This window comes from Hibiscus syriacus, unplaced genomic scaffold (assembly GCF_006381635.1).
Source record: "Hibiscus syriacus cultivar Baekdansim isolate YM2019G1 unplaced genomic scaffold, ASM638163v2 tig00110221_pilon, whole genome shotgun sequence".
NCBI lineage: Eukaryota > Viridiplantae > Streptophyta > Magnoliopsida > Malvales > Malvaceae > Hibiscus > Hibiscus syriacus.
The window spans coordinates 320,209-346,444 of NW_024062635.1; the positions used below are offsets into that span (position 1 = coordinate 320,209).

Here is a 26,236-nt window from a genome sequence, read left to right on the forward strand (position 1 = left end):
CATAAAACATTAAAATTTTGACGCGTTTAAAAACTTTCATTTGTCAATTTAAAACTACTTAATTAATCTAGTAAAAATAAAATAATATTTTTATCTACCATTTGAATATGATTTTAGGAAGCAAATAGAGAGTTCAATGTTGTTTCCCAACAAATATAAAACTTCCAAAATAATTTTGAATTTAAAATTATTCAGTTTCATTTAAATTATATTTACTACCGAATTATATTTACTCCAGACCATTTTAAATTAATCGATCAGAGCTGTTCAAACATTAATAACATACATGCCACTAATAAGTAAAATATGTCTTACTGATATTGTAGGTTGGCTTCATTTCACAAGAAGAGATGTTCTCAATACTCCATAATTTACTCATGTTTCATTATTTGGACTTGCGCATGAAAATCATCACGCGCTAAGTAAAACTTAGTGAGGCAGTAACATAACTAAGGTGTGGTAAACATAAATAACATAAAATACTTTAAAACATAAAACTGTAATTTAAATAAAAACATTGAAACTTTCAAATAGAGCTATTCAAGCTGAATTCCTCTTCAGAAACCTGAAAATCATCATCTCATGATTTTATCAAAAATCATGTAAATCAACATTAAATATAATAAACATTTCATATTATTTTCATTCGTACAAATTTCAGAACTTTCATTTCATTTTTATATTCTTTTTCTTTCAGATACCTGACATAACTTTAACATTTACTTCCATAGCACAATGTATATGTAAGAGAATACAAGGTACGTAAGATAAACATAATGTGCGCACTAGGCACTACACAGTGCCAATCATCATCATAATATGCACTCCAAGTACAAATCATATCATGCTATACGTAATGCAGACGAATATACCATAACTTTACTCAACTTTACTCAACTTCCTGGAATGCCAAGTGTACATACGACTCTTAATGCAACATATAATGGGCTTCCATATCATATTATATTCATATAATAATAAACAATTCCATAACAGAATAAATTTCAATTTATTATCATAAACATCATAACTTGGGCAGTTCATACCCAAAATAATTAAATAACTTTTATAAAATCCTCGAGGAAATATTCCATTCATAACTTTAAAATCGCTTTAAGAATACCTTCTCAAAAGATATCGTATAAATGCACATTGGATAATTTCATACCCAAAAATAATCATAATTCCTTTATATGGCATTATGGAAATTTTCCATAATTAAAATTAAATCATACTTTAAAATTCATATTTTAAAATAATATGAGGTTGACTTATAACAAGTCTTTCTCGATGAAAATATTTAAATAAATAAATTGCACTCACCTTTGTCTCACTACTGAAACTTTAATACTATACTCTTTTACTCAAGAACTTTTCTTTTCGCTTTCGAGCCACTGTCCAGAACTAGAGCGCATCTATAATGTGTTTCATTTGTCGATGCTTAGGAGATACCGATCTGATCTATCCCACGTCATACCCTTTGAGCAAATCGAAGTGAGTCAGGACATGACCTACAAGGAAGAACCGATTAGGATCTTATCCAGAGATGTCAAGGAATTGAGAAATGAGAGGATACCATTGGTAAAGGTTTTGTGGAGAAACTACAATGCACAGGAGGCGACATGTGAAGTCGAGAATGATATGCAGCTTCAGTATCCTTGTCTCTTTTATTCAGGTAAATTTTGAGGATGAAATTTCTTTTGAAAAGGGGAGCATTGTAATGTCCTGAATTCTAGGTTAGGAGTTCGAGTTTATATAAACGGGCCTTAGTATAAATTTTCTTAGCTTATGGAAGGCTTGACCCAAGTAGGTTTAAAATTGGTCTTGGGTGAGTCCAATAGGAGATAAAAAGGGTATCATTAAACATGAACCAAAGGAGGAAAGACTAAATGAGTAATTAATCTATTTTATTCAAACAAAGCTGAAATCCCATTAATTGGGATGATATCACTTCTGAAAACATACCTTATTTTCTTCACCCCATTTTTGTCTCATTTCCAAACTTCTTCATCTTTTTCCTTCATCTCCAAGCACAAGCAAATATTGCAACTTTAAGGATTTCAAGCATCCTTTGAAACTTCCAGGGTAAGAAACATGATCTACTTCCTCCAAGCTTTAATTCAAGCCCCCATTTGCAAGGTTTAGAACCTTAGTAGGGTTTACGGAACCTTAGGTTTCCAGCTCGTTTTAAGAAGATTCAAGTTCATAGAAACGTTTTTAACCACATTCCAAGTATTACACTAAGTTAATAATTTATTTTACTTGTCTTGATTAGTGAAAGAAAAGGGAGAGAGTTCCAAAGCAAGGGGCAAGGAGAAACTAGTCCTTGGGTGATTTAAAGATGTTTTTCAGTATCATAACATCAAGGTAACACATTTCTAACTTGTCCATACCACATGTACATCATTAGATGTGCATAAATGGGTAGTTAAGTTCATGAAGCATGATAGAGTAAACCATTGTAAATTCCACATTTGATGTTTGCAATCATGAAAGATGACTCATTTTTACCCCCAAAACCTCAAATAAGACTCTAATAATGTTTACTAGCCTTAGTATGACAAAAAGGTAAAGTAAGGATGCAATTTTGTACCTAAAATAGGGCACTTTGGGTTACTAGTATCAGTACTAGAAGAACAGTACCAATATTGTTCTTCAAGTAGTATAAAATGAGAGGGTTTTGTGAAGGGAGTATCGATACTCGTCAAATGAGTATCGATACTAGGTTTGATTTCGATACTCACATGGTGGTATCGATGCCAGGGGCACTTAAAGGATTCTACAATGCATTTTTGGTATAGTTACTCATGGGAGTATCTATACCAATGGTAAAGTATCGGTGCCCCGCATAAGAGTATCGATATTGAGGAATTTTTCAAGACATCAAAGCCATTTTTGTAATGGTACTCGGGGTAGTATCGATACCCACCCATAGGAGTATTTATACTCCTATAAGAGTATCAATACAAGATGTTTTTCGCAAACATCGAAGCTATTTTTGGTATTGATACTCAGGGGCCAGTATCGATATTATTGGCACAGTATCGATGCCATCGTCATGAATTGGTAAATTTTACCCAATTGATTTAAGTGTTCAGATTTGTTGAGTTTGAGGTCATATAAGATTTAAGTACACATTTACAAGTGAAAATAGCTAAAGTAACTGAACTTACAATTAGAATCCAAGCAAGTTAGGATGACATAAGACTAGGCATCGTGTGACGTTCGAGAAACGCTCAGGACACCCAAGTTACTATAACAAATTGATGATCGTCCTTTATGTCGTAATATTCCTCCGACTCCATCACTAGACCTATCTCATATTTATTGATATACTTTTACATACCCATGAATTTACACATCGATATGTTCATGTAATGAATGCATGTAGTATTGTATAGTTATTATCATGACACTAGCTTGTGAGCTCAACGTTCATAACATGTTTCTGAGCATAGGTTAGTAAAGAATTGATGAGGAGTCTATTACGCGATATATTCCAACTCAAATGTTTTTAGAGTATATCTTGAGTCATTTAGAGGGCATGTATTTATTCGAGTAATAACTTTGTTTAGATTTAAAGCTCAGTGGTTAGATTTGTACTTACTGGAGACTCTCGTATTTTGTAAACCTTGATTTATGATCTTTTATTCTTAATGTGGTGAATGATTTATGGACGTTTTACAAATGTTTTGAAAGAAAATTTTAGGTTAGCCACTTCGATGGTCTGTGTAATGCCTTAACTGCACGATCTTTGGGTAGGAAAGAATAGGGTGTTATAGATTAATTCAGTCACCAACCGAATTAACCAAATTTTATTCAATTCAGTTAATGATTTAAAAAATGTTTCGCTTAACAATTAAAGAATTTTTTTTGCTTAATTTGGTTAAGGGGTATTTGGTTGGTTCAACCACCAAACTGATCGTTTGAACGTAGTCATATCCACATTCTCTTCCTATCAAAATTGGATACTAAGCCTCCTACTTTTAAAAGCCAACACGGAGGCCAAAGAATTACTTAGCACAAAGAAGGTTGTAGAAGGGATTAGAGATGAATTTGATGTTTAAAGTGAGTATAAAAGGGCTCAAGGGACTCACCTTTAGCTATGACACTTGGGGAGGAAAGATGAAGAAGAAATAAGAAAGAAGAAAATGAAAGAAGATAAAAAAATTTCAAATTTTGTTGAGTCATCCAACGTCTGTGGCCCCAACAACATCATAAAATTTAGCCTCATTTCAACAATGGTGTAATTATATTTTTGGTCCCTCTTATGTTGTTTTATATGCAAAATATCCTTTTTATGGCCACTTACGCTCAATCTTAGCTCAAACAAGCCCAACCTTGGCATAACTCTTCAAGAAGACCTACTATATTCACTCTAAGCCCAAACGGGTTACTCGAAACTACTAGTCCGGTATTCGGGGTGTTTCAACTAAGATCAAATTAATCATAATTTTATATGATAAGGAGTTATTTAATAGCAAAGAGTTTAACATAAACATGATTTGTACATGAAAAAATCCCAAGGATTATAAATCAAATCTTATACATTTTCCTTAAAATATACTAATTGTTGAATCAATCAAGTGACATCAATGGCTAAAAGAAGTGTTATCTCGTTTGAAGTCTTGGGTTTGAGTAGCTACACCTGTATAATGGTCTTTAATTGTTAAGAATAATTATTAACAAGTATTATTCTTATAAAAATCTCAAACTATTAAAAAAGAAAGACATTTAATGATAAAAGTTCAATGATTCGAAGGATAAACAACTGATATAAGTAGTTGAAATCATTTTCTTACCATTGAAAAGATGTTCTCTTCCAAGTTGTTTCGAAATTTCTCATAAAGCTACATCATTTTCTCATTAGAGTTAATGTAAGTGCACATAAAATAAACATATCTACAAAGATTTTCAAAGCTGGCATTGTTGTCTTATCACTATCCTATGATGCGAATGATGATATTCAATAAGGCCAATTTAATTGATGTAAACCCTAATATTAAAACGAATGACACTCATAAAACCTTTGGTATTCTTCTTCAGAGAATTTTATTTCGAGTTTCATCTATTATCATCATCCCTTCATCCAGTGGTTTGGACTTAATGCTTGAGTGTGTGCTTAGCTTCCTTAGCCATCTAAGTTTGATTTTCCCTTCTTCATTTTTTTACGTGTCACGACATTCTATTAAATACCTTATTGTTAATGATGCTACACTTGAAAAAGAACTCATCTCAAATTAAGTCACCTTCAATCTCAAAACATATCCAACAAGAAAATGTTGGTTCTCAATCTATAATATGATTTCTTAAACTATGTGTAACACCCAAATTTTGGGCTAGTAGTTTCGAGTTTACTTGAGAGATAAGTAGACCCTTTGAATTTCATATTTTAAGTCATTAGGCAGAGTTGGCTTAATTGGGTTGATTTTGGACCCACTTAGCCATAAAAAAAGATTGTTTTGAATAGTAAGAAGATGGGAAGGACCAAGAGTGTAATTTTTACATTTTATAAAGATTAAGCCTTTTTATTACATTCATCTTCTCCTACGCATTTCTTCATTTTTACTTATTCTTATTCATCTTCAAATGCCAAGGCTAAAAGTGTATTTTAAGCCATTCCAAAGTTCATTTAAATTCTATTTTCACCTTAAATCCATCTAACAACTTTGGTTTGATGATTCAAAGTCTTGGTTCAATTCTAGCTAAAGAAAAGTGAAAGTTTTCATCCAAATCACCAAGGAAAGGATTGTGTCTAAGCAAGGAGCTTCATTTTTGGATTTAAACATCAAGCTAGTGTATTTTTAATCCTTTGGAGTGTCAAGACTTTCTTAAATGTAAATAATTGACTAAGATTTGGATATTTGAGCATATTGATGTTTGAGTTTATGATTAAATAATGTTTTAGGTGTAAAGAACACGTTTTTATGAAACTTTGCAACCCTTTTAACTCCTTAAAGCTTTAGCACATCATTAACAACCAAAATATGACATTTAGAGAGCTGTTGGGTGTTTTCCTGAGCTTAAATAAACTATTTTAGGGTTCAAGTATCGATACTAGATGAATTAGGGCAAAAATTAGGGTTTTCAGGTAGGGAACATTGATACTGTCAGGGAGAGCATCAATATTGCCCCTAAAAAATTGATAATTTTGGTGATAATATCGATACTAGGCTTATTTTTCAGAAATATAATTCATTTTTGGTATTGACACTTATAATTGTATCGATACCTGATCTTAGGGTATATATACTGCAAGTAGAGTATCGATACTACTCACTTTATTTAGTTAGATTTAGCTTATTTAAGGCCTGTAAGAGCTAATAATGTTTCATAACAGTAAGGCTGATAACTCCCTAAAAAGGCTACTTTCAAGGCCTTTTTAACTTAAGTTATTATTTGTTTAAGGTCTCATTTAGATCATTTTAGAGTAATGGTGCATATAGTTTCATTAGTGGTGGTTGTGCTACTTTATTGTGTTAAAGTGTTGTATGAGGAGAAAGGTGTGGTTTTCAGTGATGTGCAAGAAATAACAAGCGAAAGTTTGAGTTGGGAAGGAATGCCATGACATCACACGTTACTGAAGCATATTGAAATGCCTTGGTATTCCAGGCGCAGAAAAAGGACAAAAATATTTTTTATAAGAAACAGATGGCAATGCATGTGTTTGATAGTTATAACCGCCTACTAGGGACCACTGCCACCTGGGAGGATAGACCTCAAGCCTAAAAAGTGACTCTAAGGGTATGATGGGTATTTTGGAGTGCTAAATCCCATTAATACCCTTGGATATTTTTATTTAGTATACCTCACATGAGAGAGGAAAGAAATGAATGACACACTTACACTCTCTAGCTTGATTTTCTTCATCTTCTCCACCATTTTATTCTCTCCACCATTTTATTCTCTCCATTCTCTTAGTGGTGTTCCTCCATTAACGAGCTCCAAGAAATGGTGAGCTAGGCGTCTGAGAGTAGTTAGCGAGCTAAGATGATTCGTGGTTGTCGAGGAGAACTCCAATAGCGCGCGTCGAAGGCTTCTTCCTCTTTCCCCTGTGCTCTTATTTTTCATTTAGATTGGGTTATTGGAACGAATGTTTTTTATGATTTATTTCATGGATGATACGAACCCCACCACGAACTAACCTTATTTGGTGGGAGTTCACGATGGTTATTTAAGTTTTTATTTCAATGGATGATTGTTATTTTCTATGATTTTTATTTGTTTTGTTTATGATGCTAATGTCCTAAGGTTGTATGAGCTCTGAGAGTAGTTAGGAAAGTATTTAGTGTTTGAGAGAAACTAAATAGCTTATCTTTTTTATTCGACAGAAACTAAGGAGGATCTACAAAAATAATGGGTTTTAGATAGTAACTAAGCCTAATCCTAAAGCTAGGATTTCAATTGACTAAAATGAGTAGTTATCGATTGAGAGGTTAGATGCTAATGAAGAATACTGAATGATATTGTCGTGACATATTCTGTCCCACTAATTGAATCACTGCACCTGCTAACACCAATAGGTATTGCCCTCACATTGTCATCCTATCTAGTCCCTTGACTAAAGATATAATAGGGCACTTTAGTAACTCTGTCAGGCAAGTAAAACATAGAAGCAATCATTTTGAAAAGTTAGACTTAAATATCCTAGTGACTCCTATCATTCATTCTCGTTGCAGCTTGTTGTGTGAGGATTATTAAACTAACATTTATTTATTGTTTTACCATTTTTCATTATCTTGAACTTTTTATCATTTTCATCATTATACTCACCTCTATTTTTCCACGACATCACCATTTGTTACCACATCACACCATCATTTCATCCTCACAACATTTCTCATTGGTATATACTTTACTAACTCTACTTAGATAGAGTAGTGATTTTCTTTGGATAAACTTTATGATTTCCACCAATCCCTCTGGAGACGATACTCATTCATCACTTTATTACTTGAGCTATTGTGTATACTTGCACATTATTTGCGTATAATTTTATAGTACCCACAAAACACGAACAAGTTTTTGGTGCCGTTATCGGAGATTGGCAACATGAAGTTAATTAGTTTTCCATAGCATTTTATTTTCTCTTCTTTGTTTTTGTATATTTTACATTATATTTTAATTTATTCTTTTTTAGGTTTATTTGGTGTATGCCTAGAAAACATTTTGACGAGCCATTGAAACCAATAGAACCTGAGATTGAAAGACTTTTCAGACAAAGAAGACATCCTCAATGTGTTCAAGAAAATATGTATCAAATTGGGAACCATAGCATTGGTCAAGATGACATAAATCAAAATATTGAGGCATTCCAAAATGTTGGACATTCTGATAGGCCTCGTGCTATTCACGATCATTTAAATTCGATTCTAGATGATCTGAGTCGTGGAATTGTGGCACCTGAAATTCAAGCTGCACATTTTGAGCTTAAACTAGTCATGTTTAATATGTTGAATTCCATAGGGCAGTTTAGGGGCATGCCAGTTGAAGATGCCAAACATCATATTCATAACTTTTTTGAGGTTTGTGATTCTTTCTTTCAAGAGTGCACTAGGATGTGCTAAAATTAAAGTTGTTTCCATATTCTTTGCGTAACCAAGCAAGGGCTTAGTTGAGTGGTGTTCCATTCGGTTTGATGGAATCATGGGTGATCGTTACAAGATTTTCTTATTGTGATATAACCTACCCAACATGAACACCCAGCTAAGGAATGACATAGCATCTTTTTACTAGGGCGACGACAAATCTATGTATGAGTGTTAGAATCCTTACAAGATTTTGTTTTAAAAGTACTCGAATCATGGTTTTCATGATTGGACTCAAGTAGTTATGTTTTTACAATGGAGTCAATGCACCCACGAGATTATGCTTGATGATTGCTGGATAAATCACCTACTGAGGCGTTTCTATTTTGGATAGAATTGCTAACAATGTCTATCAATTTCCTTTCTCAAGACTTGAGAGTGAGAGGAAAGCACCTGGAGCATTCGAGTTAGATACGAAGGACTTAGTGTCCTCTTAACTCTCGGCTATTACTAATATGCTGAAAAATTTACAATGCTCCACTGAGGTAAAGAAGTGAAAGAAGCTAGCTCGACATGTCTGTTATGTCAAGGCAATCACCATGAAAGCGAATGTCCGACCAGTCATGAGTCCATCAACTTTGTAGGTAATTTCGTCGAGGCAATAATAATCCTTATTCTAACACTTATAATGCAGGATGGTGTCAACACCCTAATTTCTCGTAGGGTAATAAAGGAGGTCAAATGTTAGTCTACCTACTTGTCAGCATAATCACACTGAATCTCTAATAAAAGAGCTTCATCTTCAACGAGCATTAGTTCTTTGGAAACTACAATTCAAGATTTTATATCTACCAAGAAGACAATGTGTAAGACCATTCCACTTTAATTAAAAATCAAGGAGCTTTGCTATCATAGTCAAGGAACCTTATTTCAAAGACATAGCTCGTCTTTGAGAGCTTTGGAAGGTCAAGTTGGTCAGATTGTTGTGGCATTACAAGAGCGTCAGTAATGATGTTTTTCAAGTGGCATTGAAGTCACTAAATCGAATAGAAAAGAATAATGCAATGTATTGACTCTTGGGAGTAGAACGAAAATTAACCAACAAGTCAATATTGGGTGGACACAACATGATAATTTTCACCCTATTACTAAACAAGTTGAAGTTTAATTACACGATGATACCATTTTCAAAAAGGAAAAGGAGGCCTATTTTACTAGTGAACCTGCCGAGGTACAAATTTAGATGCCATGGCAAAAGCAATTTCGACTAAGGAAGTTAGACCCCCACCACCCTTCCCACAAAGACTGAAGAAGTATAATGACGAAGTTCAATTCAAGAAGTTTATGGACATTCTTGATTAGCTCCATATCAATATACCTTTCTTGGAAACTATTGAACAGATGTCGACGTATGCCAAATTTTTTAAGAAAATTTGCACCAAGAAAAGGAAAGTGGAGAAGTATGAGACAGTTGCCATGGTAATATAATTTTGCTCTTCATTGAACAAGTTGCCACCAAAGAAAAATGATCTAGGTAGCTTCATTATTCCCTGTTCTAAAGGAGCTAATTTTTTTGGAAATGCACTATGTGATCTTGGTTCAAGTGTGAACTTAATGTCGAAGTCCATATTCTTGAATCTTGGAATATGAGATGCGAGACCCACCTCTGTGATTTTACAACTTGCTGACCGATCTCATGTTAGACCTGAAGGGAGAGTTGAGGATGTCATAGTAAGGGTGGATAAATTTGTGTTTCCATTCGACTTATTTATTCTTGATTATGAAGTTGACGCCAAGGCACCCATCATTCTGGGTAGACCTTTCCTAGCCACTAGTCGTATTTTGATAGATAGAGAAAAAGGTGAACTCACCATGAGAGTGGTCGATAAGTGTGTGATTCTGAATGTGTTTCGTACTCTCAAGTATGTCAATGACATTGAAGAATGCCAAGGCATATCTGAATTGAACTCATTAATTGATTAAGAAACCAAACACATTTGGTAGAATAATTTCATTCAGCTAGTAGACAATGAATGTTCGATTGATGATGAAAACTTAGAGGACTATGAAAAATTACCAATTGGGGTGGAAAAATCTAGCTTACTATAGCTAGATCAGGTATGAACTTTGAACCTCTAAATTTTGATGAATTTATTCCTCTTAATTCATCTTTATTGCATGCACATACCCTATAGCTTAAACCCTTTCCAGGACATATTAAATATGTTTATTTGGATAGTGATAATACTTTACATGTGATTATTTCCTCTAGCCTTACTACTAACCCAGAGAAAAGTTTGTTAAGTGTTTTTTTCACAATGTAAGAAAGCGCTTGGTTGGAGTGTGGCTGATTTAAAGGAGATTAGTCCCATGATTTGTATGCATAAGATTCTGTTAGAAGAATCCCATGGAAACTTGATAAAACCATAACAAAACCATGTTATGAAGAAAATATTAATGAAAAAAATTCTGAAATGGCTTGGTGTTGGAGTGATTTACCCTATATCTAAGAGCTCATAGGTAAGCCTTGTCCAACGTGTACCAAAGAAAGGTGGAATGACTGTGGTTACCAATGGAGATAATGAGCTACTACCCACTCGCACTGTCACTGATGGAGGATATGTATGGATTATCGTAAGCTCAACAAAGCTACAAAGAATGACCATTTTTCTCTACCCTTCATCGACCAAATATTGGATCGATTGGCAGGAAAATCATTTTACTGCTTTTTAGATGGGTATTTTGTATACAATCAAATTTCCATCGCACCAGATGACCATAATAAGACTACATTCACTTGTCTCTATGGTACTTTTGATTTTAGAAGGATGCCTTTTGGACTCTGTAATGCCTATCAACTTTTGAGCGTTGCATGCAACCTATTTTTTTATATGGTTGAAGACTTCCTTGATATATTCATGGATGATTTTTCTGTTTCTGTAGATGATTTTGAGCGATGCCTCTACAATCTAGAAAAAGCTCTTAAAAGATGTAAGGAGGTTGATCTAGTTTTGAATTGGGAAAAATGTCACTTCATGGTGACAGAAGGCATTGTACTAGGGCACAAGATATCTCACAAGGGCATTGAGATGGATAAAGAGAAAATTGAAGTGATTGAAAATTGCCACTGCTAACTTCTGTCAAGGTATAAGAAGCTTTCTTGGAGACACTGGCTTTTATAAAATTTATCAAGGACTTCTCCAAAATCTCTACGCCTTTATTCACATTGCTTCAACAAAACCAGCCCTTTGTGTTTGACGAGTTATGCCTCGGCGCATTCACTAAGCTAAAGATACGTTTAATTTCAGTGCCTATTATAGTTCCTCCCGACTGGACATCACCATTTGAGCTGATGTGTGATGCAAGCGACTATGCCATAGGAGCTATTTTGGGGCATTGCCAAGGTAAACTTTTTCATGTTATATATTATGATAGTCATATCTTGAATGAAGCACAAATGAACTAAAAAACTATTAAGAAAGAATTACTTGTTGTGGTATTTTCTTTTGATAAATTTAGACTATACCTAATAGGCACTAAAGTTATTGTTCAAATTGATCATTCAGCTATAAAATATTTAGTTAAAAAGGATGCCAAGCCTAGACTTATTAGGTGGATATTACTTTTACAATAATTTGACATAGAGGTTGTAGATACAAAAGGTACTGAGAACCAAGTTGCTGATCATTTATCTAGGTTAGAGAACAATTTTGAATGCCATGACATTTTAGATATTCAAGAGGAATTTCTTGATGATAAAATATTATATACCACGGTAATTCCGTGGTACGCTGACCTTGTTAATTATCTTGTTAATGGAATATTGTCTTTTGATTTGAACAACAAGGGTAAGAAAAAATTCAAGCACAATGAAATATTCTATTTTTGGGAGGAGCCATTTTTATTCAAGCATTGTGTTGATAAACTCATTAGATGATGTGTACCTGAAGAGGAGAAACGAGACATTTTATACCATTGTCACATGACCCCTAGTAGAGGCCATTTTGGAGGAGCAAGGACTGCTGCTAAGGTTTTGCAGTTAGGTTTTTATTGGCCAACTCTGTTCAAAGATGCTTATGCATTTTACAAGTCCTACGATCGATGCCAACACACTGGAAACATATCCAGGCGATATCAAATGTCGCTGCAAGGAAATTTTGGAAATTGAGTTGTTTGACGTTTGGGGCAATGATTTCATGGGACCATTCCCATCTTATGAAGGTGATATATACATCTTAGTTGTTGTGGATTAAGTATCCAAGTGGGTGGAGGCAATAACAACATCAAATAATACCTCTAAAATTGTGCTCAAGTTTTTGGAAGAGAATATCTTCAATCGGTTTAGAGTACCTCGAGCCATCATCAGTGATGAGGGAATCCACTTCAATAACAAGTTGATTTCCATGACATTAAGGAGGTATGGAGTCTGTAACAAAATTGTCACGGCATATCATCCACAGAAAAATGGTCAAGCTGAATTATCCAACTATGAAAGAAAGCAAATTTTAGAAAAAAGTGGTGAATCCAAGGTAGAAGGATTGGTCACCGAAGTTATATGAAGCACTATGGGCGTATAAAAAAACGTTCAAGACTCCTCTAGGCATGTCACCATTCAAGTTGGTGTATGGGAAGGCCTGTCACCTCCCTGTTGAGCTCAAACATAAAGCGTATTGGGCTATTAAAAGATTAAATTTTGATGCTCAATTACCTGGGGAACAGAGATTACTAAAACTTAATGAGTTGGAAGAGTACAAGGCACCGACATATAAGAATGCGAAGATATACAAGGAAAAGAAAAAAAAGTGGCATGACCAAAAATTGATGCCATGGCATTTTCATGTTGGCCAACAATAGTTGCTTTACAATTCCAGACTTAAACTTTTCATGGGAAGCTCAAATCTCGATGGTCATGACAATTTGAGGTGCATTATGTCTATCCCCATGAAGTAGTTGAAATCAAGAAAATAGATGAATGGACGATTTTCAAAGTCAATGGCTAGCGCCTGAAAATTTACAATGGAGCTCCACTTGTGTGCGACAAGTATGTACTTTGCTTCCACGACGATTGAGTGTGCATGCCTGAATACCAAATTTCAATGCCAAGGTATTGAATTTCGCAGATCGTGTATAAATAATAAATTTATTCTTTCCTTTTATTTTTATTTTATCTCATGAATAATTACTTTTTGTTTTGTTTTGTAGGGACCCACCAGTACTGCAGTTGTACGTTGAAGCGGTTACCAAGGATAGGAAAAAGGCAAAATAATGAAAAAATGAAATATTCTTTTATTCTTTTTTTATTATTATCTTTTCACGTCTCATTTACTACTTGCAATTACGTTTTAACCTATCCATTTACCTTATCCACTCAATTTATCTTAATCATTCACTCACTCAATCTCTTTCATTATTTGTTTTAACTTTTTCTCATCATCTCTTTCGTCTCGCATTTTTCCTCCATAGCTGACACCATTGAAGCCAAACAAAGATCTCAATTTTTCTTCATTTCACTCTCAAACTGGCATAAAAATGGTACGAACAAGACCTACGGAGGCCGAAGCCCCTATTCCTCAACAGTTTGTTAACAATGCGACAAAGCATCGATTTTAAAACTTCAAAAATTGAAAGCTTTTCTTTGAGTTGGGGTTCATTTTCACTGATAACAAGATGGTTGTTTCGGACTAGTCGTAATGGATATAGTCAAACCCCACAAATGGACACGTTTGCGAGATACCCCGGTTCCATGAATGCATCGTTGGTGAAAGAGTTCTACGCGAATATTTCCAAACCGAACCAATATGCAGTTTACGTTCAAGGTTAGTACATTCGATTCGCACCGTCTTCCATTAATCAGTATTTTCATTTACATGGTGTTGAAGATCAACATGCAAACTTTTAACAAGACACCGAGAGTGCCACATACGATGGAGTCTTAGAGGATTTATGATCTTAAAACATGACATGGAATGACCAAAAGACTAGTCGTTACTCTGTTAATCACGAACGCCTCCAACCATGCGTAAAGCTTTCGAAACATTTCATGAAGCATAATCTCATGCCAACTGCCCATAATACAATGGTATCCCTCTCCCGGTAAATGCTTTTACACTCTATTATAGCCACACATTCTATTTATATGGGTAAAATTATTGTTGAACAAGTGCATGAATGCTTGGGTAAGAAAGCTAGTTCTTTGGTCTTTCCAAATCTTATTACTACTTTGTGTCGAAAGAAAAAAGTTTGTGAGAGTTCTTTTGATGAAGTTTTGTCAGGTGTTTTGGGTATAACTAGGGCTAGGTTGCCATTACTGTTGGGTTTGGAGAACCCAAAGTCTAAGGCAACTATTAATGAAGAGTGCGGATGACACACCTTCCAATGTCGAGGCAAGAATGCTTTCTCTCGAAGAAGTTATCATGAAAACACAGACTCATCTGCATGCTTTGCACGGTGACATAAGAAATTTCTTTGGTTATGTTAAGCATAGAGATGTTGTGGTGGAAGCCATATTTCAAGAAATGCTTCCTTACATTGAACGGAATTTCTCGAGGTTCCCTGATGAAATTCTACCAACATTTAATGCTGAGGCATCTCCTGAGCTGGATGATGTTAATCCTTCTATTGATGCACCGATTCTAGACCCCTATTCCCTGACTTTAGACTCTCGTGTGGTACCATCTGAAAAAGCCCCAGTCCCGTTCCTGCACCTGAACGTTCTCCCGCTTGCCGAAACAGCCATCACAAAAAGACCTCGGTCAGACGTGTCAATATCTCCCATTACTATTCTACTTCTTCTGATTCCATCCTTACACCACTCTGCAAGAAGAGAAGATGAGGAGCTTCTAGCACCTCTAGTTCAACACCACCACCGAAAAAGTGAGGTACCTGCCTTTGCATTCATTTTGCATTGAGGATAATGCTTCCCTTAATTATGGGGGAGTGTTCTTGGTATAACATATGCATAATAATTTTAGCATAATAATATGCCATAGCATCAGTAAATGGTAGGACTGTTAGATGAAATGTTTTGGTGATACCTGATGATGATGAACTTTTTAGGCTAGAAATTGAATGTAAATGACTGTTGAGAATAATAGAACTAACTCTGAGGGTTGATGCTGTGTAAATTACTCTTACACGATTTTTATATTCTTTATACTTACGAAATTTAGGAAATTGTTATGAAGGAACTCTGGTTAGCATTGACATTGAAATTTGGTATTGTGCTGAAATGATAAATCAACAAGAACTCCCTTATATCTGAAATTGTGAATAAATACTTCGACATAGCTCTAGAGGGATACTCCTCTTTGCTGTGGCACTGAATGGAACTTTCTTGAATAAATGACAGCTAAATGCATAAGAGTGACTGAAAGCAGTCACGTAATGACTCTACCTAACTAGCTTGGGGGTGGAAGGTATGCTCCCTTTCACCTAGAGTGTGGGATGGTAGATGTGACGGGTTGTCTCTCCTCGCAGCAGTATTATGAAACAAATATTAAGTAAAATGGGAGTATAAATGTGTTGAATGAATAAGTGATGCCAGAACAAAACTAGGGGACTTAATTAGAAATTGCTTAAATTTGTTAAGTATAGATTGGTTACAATCACGCACACACACTACCACAAATAATCTTGACCTAGGGAAAAGTACTTGAATTCTTGATATGTCTAACATGTTGAAGCCTAATTTTTCTAAGGGTTGAAATTCTATTTTTGTTTTGATTTTCTTGTTATTGAAAATTGCCATGACATTCTGTTTGTGTTAATTGTTATCCATTACTTGAGGACAAGTAATGGCTTAAGTTTGGGGGTGTGACATCTCTCTAAAAAGGCTAATTTCAAGGCCTTTTTCACTTAAGTTATTGTTTGTTTAAGGGCTCATTTAGGTAGTTTTTAAATGCATGTAGCTACATATAGTTGCATTAGTAGTGGTTGTGATATTTTATTGTGTTAAGGTGTTATATGAGGAGGAACGTGTGGTTTTCAGTGATGTACAAGAAATAACAAGCGGAAGATCGAGCTGGGAAGAAATGTTATTACATTACACATTGTTGAAATTGACTGAAATGTCTTGTCATTTCTCACACATAAAAGGACAAAAAGATATTTTTATAAGAAGATAATTGGCAAGGCACGTGTCTGATGGTTATAACCGCCTACTAGGGACCACTTCCACCTGAGAGGATAGACCTCACACCTAAGGAGTGACTCTAAGGGTATGATGGGTATTTTGTAGTGCTAAATCCCATGAATACCCTTGGATATGTTTTATTTAATATACCTCACATAAGAGAGGAAAGAAATGAAATACACTTACACTCTCGAGCTTGATTTTTTTTCATCTTCTCCACCATTTTATTCTCTCCATTCTCTTAGTGGTGTTCCTCCATTAACGAACTCCAAGGAGTGGCGAGCTAGGCGTTCGAGAGGAGGTAGCAAGCTAAGGTGATTTGTTGTTGTTGAGGAGAACTTCAGCAGTGCACGTTAAAGGCTTCTTCCTCCTTCCCCTATGTTGTTATTTTTCCATTTGATATTAGATTATTGGAACAAATGATTTTTATGATTTATTTCATGGATGATTCGAACCCCACTATGAACTAACCTTATTTGGTGGGAGTTCACGATGGTTATTTAGGATGATTGCTATTTTCTATGATTTTTATTTGTTTTGTTTTTTATGCTTAATGTCCTAAGGATGTAGAAGCTATGAAAGTAGTCATTCCTTAGGAAAATATTTAATGTTTGAGAGAAACTAAATAGCTTATCTTTACTATTCGAGAGAAACTAAGAAGGATTTACATAAACAATAGGTTTTAGATAGTAACTAAGCCTAATCCTAAAGCTAGGATTTCAATTGACTAAAAGGAGTATTTATCGATTGAGAGACTAGATGCTAGTGAAGAATATTGAATAGTATTGTCGTGACATATTATGTCCCGCTAATGGAATCACTGCACCTGCTAACGCCAATAGGCATTGCCATGGCATTGTCATCATGTCGAGTCCCTTGACTAGAGATAACATAGGGAACTTTTAGTAAACTTTGTCAGGCAAGTAAAACATAGAATTACGATCATTTTGAGAAGTTAGAGTTAAATATCCTAGTGACTCCTATCATTCACCCCCATTGCAGTTTGTTGTATAAGGATTATCAAACTATCATTTATTTATTGTTTTACCATTTTTCATTGTCTTGACATTTTTATCATTTTCATCATTATACTCTGCTCTGTTTTGCCATAACATCACCATTTGTTACCACATCACACCATCATTTCATTATCTTGACATTTCTCATTGGTACATTCCATTACTAACTATACTTAGATTGAGTAGTGCTTTTCTTTGGATAAACTTTATAATTTCTACCAATCCTGTGGATACTATACTCACTCATCACTTTATTACTTGAGCGATTGTGTATTCTTGCACATTATTTGTGTATAATTTTATAGTACTCACAAATCGCGAACAAAGACTTAACTCGTGGGGAACATAAATGATCAAATATACCTAGAACCACTCGTAGGAGTGGGTTACAATATATGCAACCATACGAAGCATAATACGTTGAAATATATTCATTTGAGTTTGTATACGGATGGTTGAGAATGAGGATTATTGTAGGGGACGTATCGACAAGCAGTACAGTGACTAAGTCAGTTTCAGTAACAACAGGAAGTGCGATCTTTGATAACGTCAGTGAATCAAGGACGTGAAAGTCATCCCTTCAATTCAAGGGGTATTGAAGGGAAGTGTGAAAGAGAGATTAGAGTGTCGCTACTCAGTATTGAACCCGAGTCAGGTATCGGGCTAGCTAGTGCTACAGAAAATGAACAACAAACACAAAAATCATCGTAGAATCATGAAACGCATAGAGACTTCGCTAGAGGCAAAGAATGACTAAGATATCTTTAAGTAATGAACGGTCAGAATAGAGTAACTTAATAACTAACAGCAGTAACAAACTAATAAGAACTCGCATAATGTTCTAGATTAAAGAATGAACGATATAGCAACTAGTGAGAGGATAATCTCACTTTAGTGAGTTCAACTATGCTAGGGAATAGTCAGGTTTCCTTAGTTTCCCTAGTGGGGAATTATCAATACACGAGGCACTTCAGAGGCTAACTAGGGTGCGAGGCCCGAACACTCACGAGGAGTGGGTTAGTGATGTCAGTGCCATAGCAACCTAGGTCCCTCAGTCATATATGTATAGTTGCATCAATCCAGTACAATTGATGTCTTAAATCTTGGCTTGAACTCCATGCGGGACCGAGCTAATGCTTTAGTTAGGCGAGAATTATACCAATGCTATGTGACACCGGGTTCCCCCTCAATGATCTATATAATGATTATGTAAGGACCAAAAAATCATTCAACAGTTTAGTGGGAATTGCACCAATGCTATGTGACATCGGGTTCTCTTAGTTAACTAGTATCTGATGGCTATATGAGAGCTGATACTAGTTCGGGTGTATTCATATAATGCACAATATAGTCAACTTACATTCATATAATGCACATAAGTATCAGTGTCGTATTTAGATAATGCATAATAGTTATAATCATTATGGTTAGAGGCCCTTTAGAGGTGTACTCATGGCGAGGCCCTTAGTAGAGGACTAAAGGAAACGTGAGACTCCTACTTCGCTGATAGAGCAGTAAAGCCTTACACAGGTAGCACTTGATCTAGATCATGCATGTACCTACTGCTTAGTACCATGTCTTTAACATTTGTGTTTATGAAACTCTTAATGATGCTCTAGATTAGCAATTATACTGCTGGGCTTTGTAAGCTCAGTCTTCAGATATTTTCCATTGGCATGTTTTTAGCTTGGACCGTTCATGGAGCACCGTTGCAGCAATACTTCTAGCATCTCCTTTAGAGTATTGTACTGTAACTTTAGTGGGAATATGTATTTGTAGTACATTACTCATGTATTCAGTTGTAAAACTCAGAGTTTGTATTATTTTGTTTTAAATTATATGTCACAGAGCTCCGGTTTTATAAAATGTTTTTTATAATAATTAATTATGTTTTATTTGTGATACCATTTAACATGTTTGAAAAGAAAATAAATATGTTTTTAAAATCAGGGGTTACCTCGGTAGCCCAATGTGACACTCTGAGTCGAGATTGTAGGCCATAATATATTTATATGATTGATTTATATTGTCCCCAAAGAAAAAACTAATTTATTTTTTATAAAGTTTTCAGATTACATAGAAGATACTACTCTACACCATTTATTGGGAGTGTAGGGGCAACACTCAATAGTGTGTTTACTCATGTATCTTTACTGGTCTTACAATTTGTCAACTATCCATCCGAGATCGATATATACTTAAATTTATTAAACTAAATTAAAATTAGAATCAAATTGATAAAATATGTAAGTAACAATAATCAAATATATAATTATACTAAAATTTTAACTATCACGTCACATTCTTCTTTAAATATTTACGATATATAATTTGATTGCAGCTTTGTACAGAGGAGACAAGCTTTAATATCAGGAGTTACAGGAGTTATTTGATTTAATTCCAGGGGTTACATGATATAATTTCAGGAGTTATAACAGCTAAATAATGATGCAATGAACCTGGACTATTTTTGAGTTAGGTTCATCTAGACGTTTCAACTGTTACAAAATAAGAGATTTAATCCTAAAATTTTATGGACGATATTAACCTTATTTCTAGCCTATAAATATAGAGCTATATTCAGCTTCTCAACTAACTATCAAACATTCACAATTCACTTACAAAAGTGTTTTCTAAAGTTCTCTCTGTGAGTTATCTCTGAGTGTTTTCCAATCAGAAGAGCAATACCACTAGCATTCCACTCCGGTTTATGGTGTACGGAATTCAGAGCGACCGTGTTAACCTCGGGGGACGGTCCGCCTACTGCAGCGATTACACACATCGAGGCGAATTCGTTTCTAAGGTAGTGGTTTTTTCCACGATACGGTTTACGAATTTGTTCCTTTTAATTACTGTTTATATTTCCAGTCAGTGCTAACGGTGTAGTTTTGCAGTTCATATATCTAACAATTTAGAAACGAATTCCATATACTGTAATCATGACAACACCTTTGAGTAAACTAATCCCCGATCTCTTCAAGCTCGATGCACTTGATGGAAAGAATTATAGAAGGTGGTCCCAAAGAATCCTGATATTCTTTGAGCAGCTTGATCTTGACTACGTGCTGCTCAAGCCACCACTACCATGCCGCCAACCCCAGCTACCGGTAATGATGCGGATGTGGTCCTCAATGATGATGCCTTAGCAACTACACCGCCGCTCTCGCTATCTACGAGAAATACGAGAAAGACAACAAGACGGTGCGAGGACATCTGCTCAGCCACATGTCAAATAAACTATTTAATATGTTCCTTAGAGAAAGGAGTGCCAAGGCAATATGGGACACTCTCGACAAAAAGTATGGTGCAGACGATGCAGGCATCAAGAAGTATGTTGTTGGCGAATGGCTTAAATTCCAGATGACAGACGACAAGCCAATAATGGATCAAGTCCATGACTATGAGAACTTAGCCACTGACATCATCGCTGAAAGGATGCAAATGTGTGAGGTGCTGTAAGCCAATGTACTCATTGAGATGCTGCCCAAGTCCTGGTCCGACTACCGCAACTCTCTTAAACATAAGAAGAGAGACATTTCGCTTTAAGAACTTGTGGGCCATATGAAGATTGAAGAAGCCAACCGTTTAAAAGATAAGCTTACTAATTCTATGAGTAATTTATCTTTTAAAGCTAACTTGGTTGAGTCTAAATTTAAGAAGATCATGAAACGTGGGAATCAAGACAAGAAGACGAAACCACAGAAGGATACAAACTTCAAGAAGTCAGGAAATGCCAAACCAGAAGGAAAGACGTTCGAGTGTTATGTCTGCGGTTTACCCAACCATAAAGCTTACCAATGCCAACACCGCTCAGACCGCCAGAATTACAACAAGCCACATATGCACGTTGAAGAAGATGATGAGATCATGGTTGCGGTGGTCTCAGAAGTTAATCTGGTGGAGAATAGTTCAGAATGGGTAGTTGACACTGGCACTTCGAAGTATTTATGCGCAAGGAAGGAGTTTTTCACTGAGTTCGAGGATGGGAACACTGGTGAACGTGTGTACATGGGGAACTCTAGCAGTTCTGAAGTGCTAGGCAAAGGCAAGGTTTTACTCAAGCTGACTTCTGGTAAAACTCTGGCTTTAAATAATGTTATGTATGTACCTGCCTTGCGTAGAAATTTGATAAGCGGTGGGCTTCTGAATAAGGCATGCATTAAGTTAGTTTTTGAGGCAGATAAACTTGTACTTTCCCGAAATGATGATTATGTAGGGAAAGGGTTTTTAAGCAATGATTTATTTGTCATAGAAACTCAATTTAATGAAAATAAAGCTACCACTTCTGCTTATATTGTTGAATCCATTGATATGTGGGATGCTAGATTAGGACATGTGAATATTCATGCTTTAAAGAAATTAATGAATATGAATGTTCTGCCTAAACTAGACACAACTAGCTTTAACAAATGTGAGATTTGTGTAGAAGCTAAGCATACTAGACCTCACTTTAAGACTGTTTCTAATAGAAAGGCTGAACTGTTAGAACTCATTCATACTGATCTAGCAGATTTTAGAAACACTGAAAGTAAAAGAGGAAAACACTACTACATAACTTTTGTAGATGATTATTCAAGATATACAAAAGTTTATCTCCTAAGAACTAAAGATGAAGCTGAAAAATTATTTCTTATTTATAAGGCAGAAGTAGAAAATCAGTTAGATAAGAGAATCAAATGGGTTAGATCTGATAGAGGTGGTGAATATGGATCTAATTTCTTAAAAGATATTTGTGAAAAGAATAACATAATTCATGAAACTTCAGCCCCCTATTTTCCTCAACAGAATGGTATAGCCGAAAGGAAAAATAGAACTTTAAAAGAGATGATGAATTCTTTACTAATAAGTTCAGGGTTATCTGCTAACATGTGGGGGGAAGCCATTCTATCGGCAACTCATATCTTGAACCGAGTTCCTCAAAAGAAATTAGATTCTACCCCATATGAATTATGGAAAGGATACGCTCCTAATTTACAATACCTGAAAGTGTGGGGGTGTCTGGCCAAAGTGGGTTTGCCAGACTTTAAGAAGTCCACCATCAGACCTAAAACTGTTGATGCAGTGTTTATAGGGTATGCTACGAATAGTGCTGCATACAGATTCATACTTTTACAAGATTATTCTATTTGTGAGTCAAGGGATGTTGTTTTCTTTGAAAATAATTTTCCTTTAAAGGAACCAAAAATGAATATTGAAACACAAATAGAATATATTCCATCCACTTCTTCTAGTAATCCTGCTAGGTCTTCTGAACAAATTGATTTCGAGCCTAGAAGAAGTAAAAAGCAAAGAGTTGAAACCTCTTTTGGACCAGACTTTATTACTTCCTTTATTTCTGAGATAAATGATTTAGACTCCATTTCAGATCCTATAGCTCAAATTTTTCTGTTAGATGAGGATCCTAAAACTTTTGAAGAAGCTATAAGATCTATCGATGCTAGTTTTTGGAAAAGCGCTGTTAGTGATGAACTAAAATCGATAATGTCTAATCATACTTGGGAATTAGTTGACTTGCCTAAGGGATTCAAACCAATCTCCAACAAATGGGTCTTTCGGAAGAAACTAAGGCCAGATGGTTCGATTCAGCGGTACAAGGCAAGGTTAGTCGTCAAAGGGTTCACTCAAAGGTTTGGTTTAGACTACTTTGATACATATTCTCCCGTTACAAAAATATCAACGATTCGTGCATTATTTACACTAGCCTCTATTCATAAGTTGCAGGTGCATCAAATGGATGTTAAGACTGCTTTCTTGAATGGAGATCTAGATGAGGAGATTTACATGGAGCATCCACTAGGTTTTGAAGCACCTGGTATGGAAGGGAAAGTATGTAGACTTAAAAAATCACTCTATGAACTTAAGCAGGCTCCTAAATAGTGGTATGAGAAATTTCATAAAACTATTCTTAGTTTTGGTTTTGTTATGAATGGTTCGGATGCTTGTGTGTATTCGAAGATGTTCGACATTGAATGTGTTATCATAAGTCTTTATGTTGATGACATGTTGATTTTCAGTTCTAACATTGAGTCCATTAACAAAGTTAAAAATTTCTTGTCCACTAAGTTTGAGATGACAGATTTGGGAGAAGTAGATGTAATCTTAGGAGTCAAAGTTACCAAAACTGAGAAGGGATTTTCTTTATGTCAAGCACATTATATAGAGAAAGTGCTAAAGAAATTTGATAGTTTTGATGTTGTCCCTGTTCGAACTCCTTATGACCCTATCATACATCTAGTTAAGAATAAAGGAAGTAGTATTTCCCAAACTGAATATATGCTAAGTTAATCGGAAGCTTAATGTTCTTAATGAACTATACTCGGCCTGATATTGCTTATGCTGTGAGTAGACTGAGTAGATATACTCATAATCCGAGTGGTGAGCACTGGACTGCTCTTAAACGCTTACTGAAGTATCTTAAGGGTACTTTGGATTGGAAACTTGAGTTTGTTGGCTTTCCTACGGTACTGGAAGGATATTGTGATGCCAACTGGGTTTCTGATAATGATGAGGTAAGTTCTACGAGCGGGTATGTTTTTACTTTGGGTGGAGCAACAATCTCGTGGAAATCATCAAAGCAGACTTGTATTGCTCGTTCTACTATGGAGTCAGAGTTTATAGCACTTGACCTAGCTGGGCAAGAAGCCGAGTGGCTCAGAAGTTTGTTAGTAGATATTCCGTTATGGGGAAGACCGACTCCTCCAGTTTCATTATTGTGTGATTCACAAGCTGCGATATGTGTGGCTAAGAACCAAGCTTACAATGGTAAGAAAAGACACATTCGTATAAGACATGAGTCAGTGAGACACTTAATAAAGAATGGAGTGCTCTCTTTAGAGTATGTGAAGTCGAAAAAGGAACCTAGCAGATCCACTTACCAAAGGGTTAAGTCGGAAGCTGGTCCTAGATTCGTCGAGGGGGAAAGCCCATTGATTGAGGAATTCATGGTGGATACCCAACTTAGTTATCTAAGTTCCATGTGGTCAAACGAAACCATGGAAAGACTCATAGTGCACATTCCTACTGCCTATCCCTATGATGAATAATGTGCATGCCCAGGATGAGCTTAATTGTTCTTAATAAATTCATAGCCCAGGCCTTGGGTGGTCTTAGTGAGAAAGACTTGATGAATTTACCGATATTGGCTGAATATCTATTCTTAATAAGTTCATAACCCAGAGTGAGTGGGTAGGAAATGATGAACTTACCTACAGAAAGGTTGAGTTTGTTAAACTCTTAATAAATTCAAATCCAAGTATTTGGATGGTTCTAGTGAGAAGGATTTTTGAATTTACCGATAAATGAGGTTGAATATTTATTCTTAATGACTTCTTAGCCTAGAGTTTGGGTGGTTCATTAATAATGAACTTGAAGAAAGTCACCATACCCTTTGTGAGGTTGAGCTATTATAAAAGCTGTTAATTATTTCATATCCCTTTTTAAAGGGTGGTTTATGTTGAGATAAACTTGATAAAATAACCTATGAAAAATGTTGGGCCATTTTTCTAGCACACTTAGTAGAATTCTGAGGTAAGATGGCCAAATATATACTTTGTATATATATATCTTACACATCAAGGACTTAGGTGGATGAAGGGGTTAGTTGTGTGTTATGAGTTTACCCTGATCTTAGAAAGTTCCAGACTAGTTTCTCTTATCTAAGAGAAGGATTGCTCATCATCACTATGTACTAGTTCCAGATACGATCACTAGTGCTTAAGTAACTAATCTCGCTATTGCTCTTCTGGAAAGTTTGTTTTCGAGTTTCAGAAGATTTCTTTCGCATTAGTGGGGGAATGTTGGTAATGCTCAATCCCACATAGTATTGGAAACACTATTTGGAATGGTATTTAAGGCTTGGCTTTCCCACTTCCTTGTTGAGTGATAGAGAACAAGGGGGACTCTCGCGCACTGTCGCCGCCGCCGTCCGTCTCGTCTCAACCCGGCTCGGCACGGCTCGTGGTTGTGGTTGTGGTCGTGGTCGTGGTCGTGGTCATGGTCGTTCTCGTGGTAATACGTGTTTTCGACACGTCCGCGTGGATACTATCTTTTTAGAGAAAATTCTTGAGGAATTTCTCTTTGAAAGAAACAAATGAAAAATGTGAAAGATTTCAACTGATATTTATAGGCTGTTGAGGACTGTTTAAATTTAAAATGAAAACAGCTGATTTATGAGTTATCAGAAATTAAACAGCTTTTTCCTAAATTAAATAAAAAACGTTAAGATGTATCTGGACTGATTTCCAGCTTTGTACAGAGGAGGCAAGCTGTTAATATCAGGAGTTACAAGAGTTATTTGATTTAATTCCAGGGGTTACATGATATAATTTCAGGAGTTATAACAATTGACTAATGATGCAATGAACCTGAACTATTTTTGAGTCAGGTTCATCTAGACGTTTCAGCTGTTACAAAAGAAGAGATTTAATTCTGAAATTTTATGGATGATATTCACCTTATTTCTAGCCTATAAATATAGAGCTATATTCAGCTTCTCAACTCACTCTCAAACATTCACAATTCACTTACAAAAGTGTTTTCTAAAGTTCTCACTGTGAGTT

General features: G+C 35.4%; 1 pseudogene; it reads left to right on the forward strand.

The window, feature by feature from the left end:
* Window positions 1-14,115: 14,115 nt before the first annotated feature.
* The window catches only part of LOC120114199, a 55,259-nt pseudogene continuing 43,138 nt past the window's right edge, over window positions 14,116-26,236 (forward strand).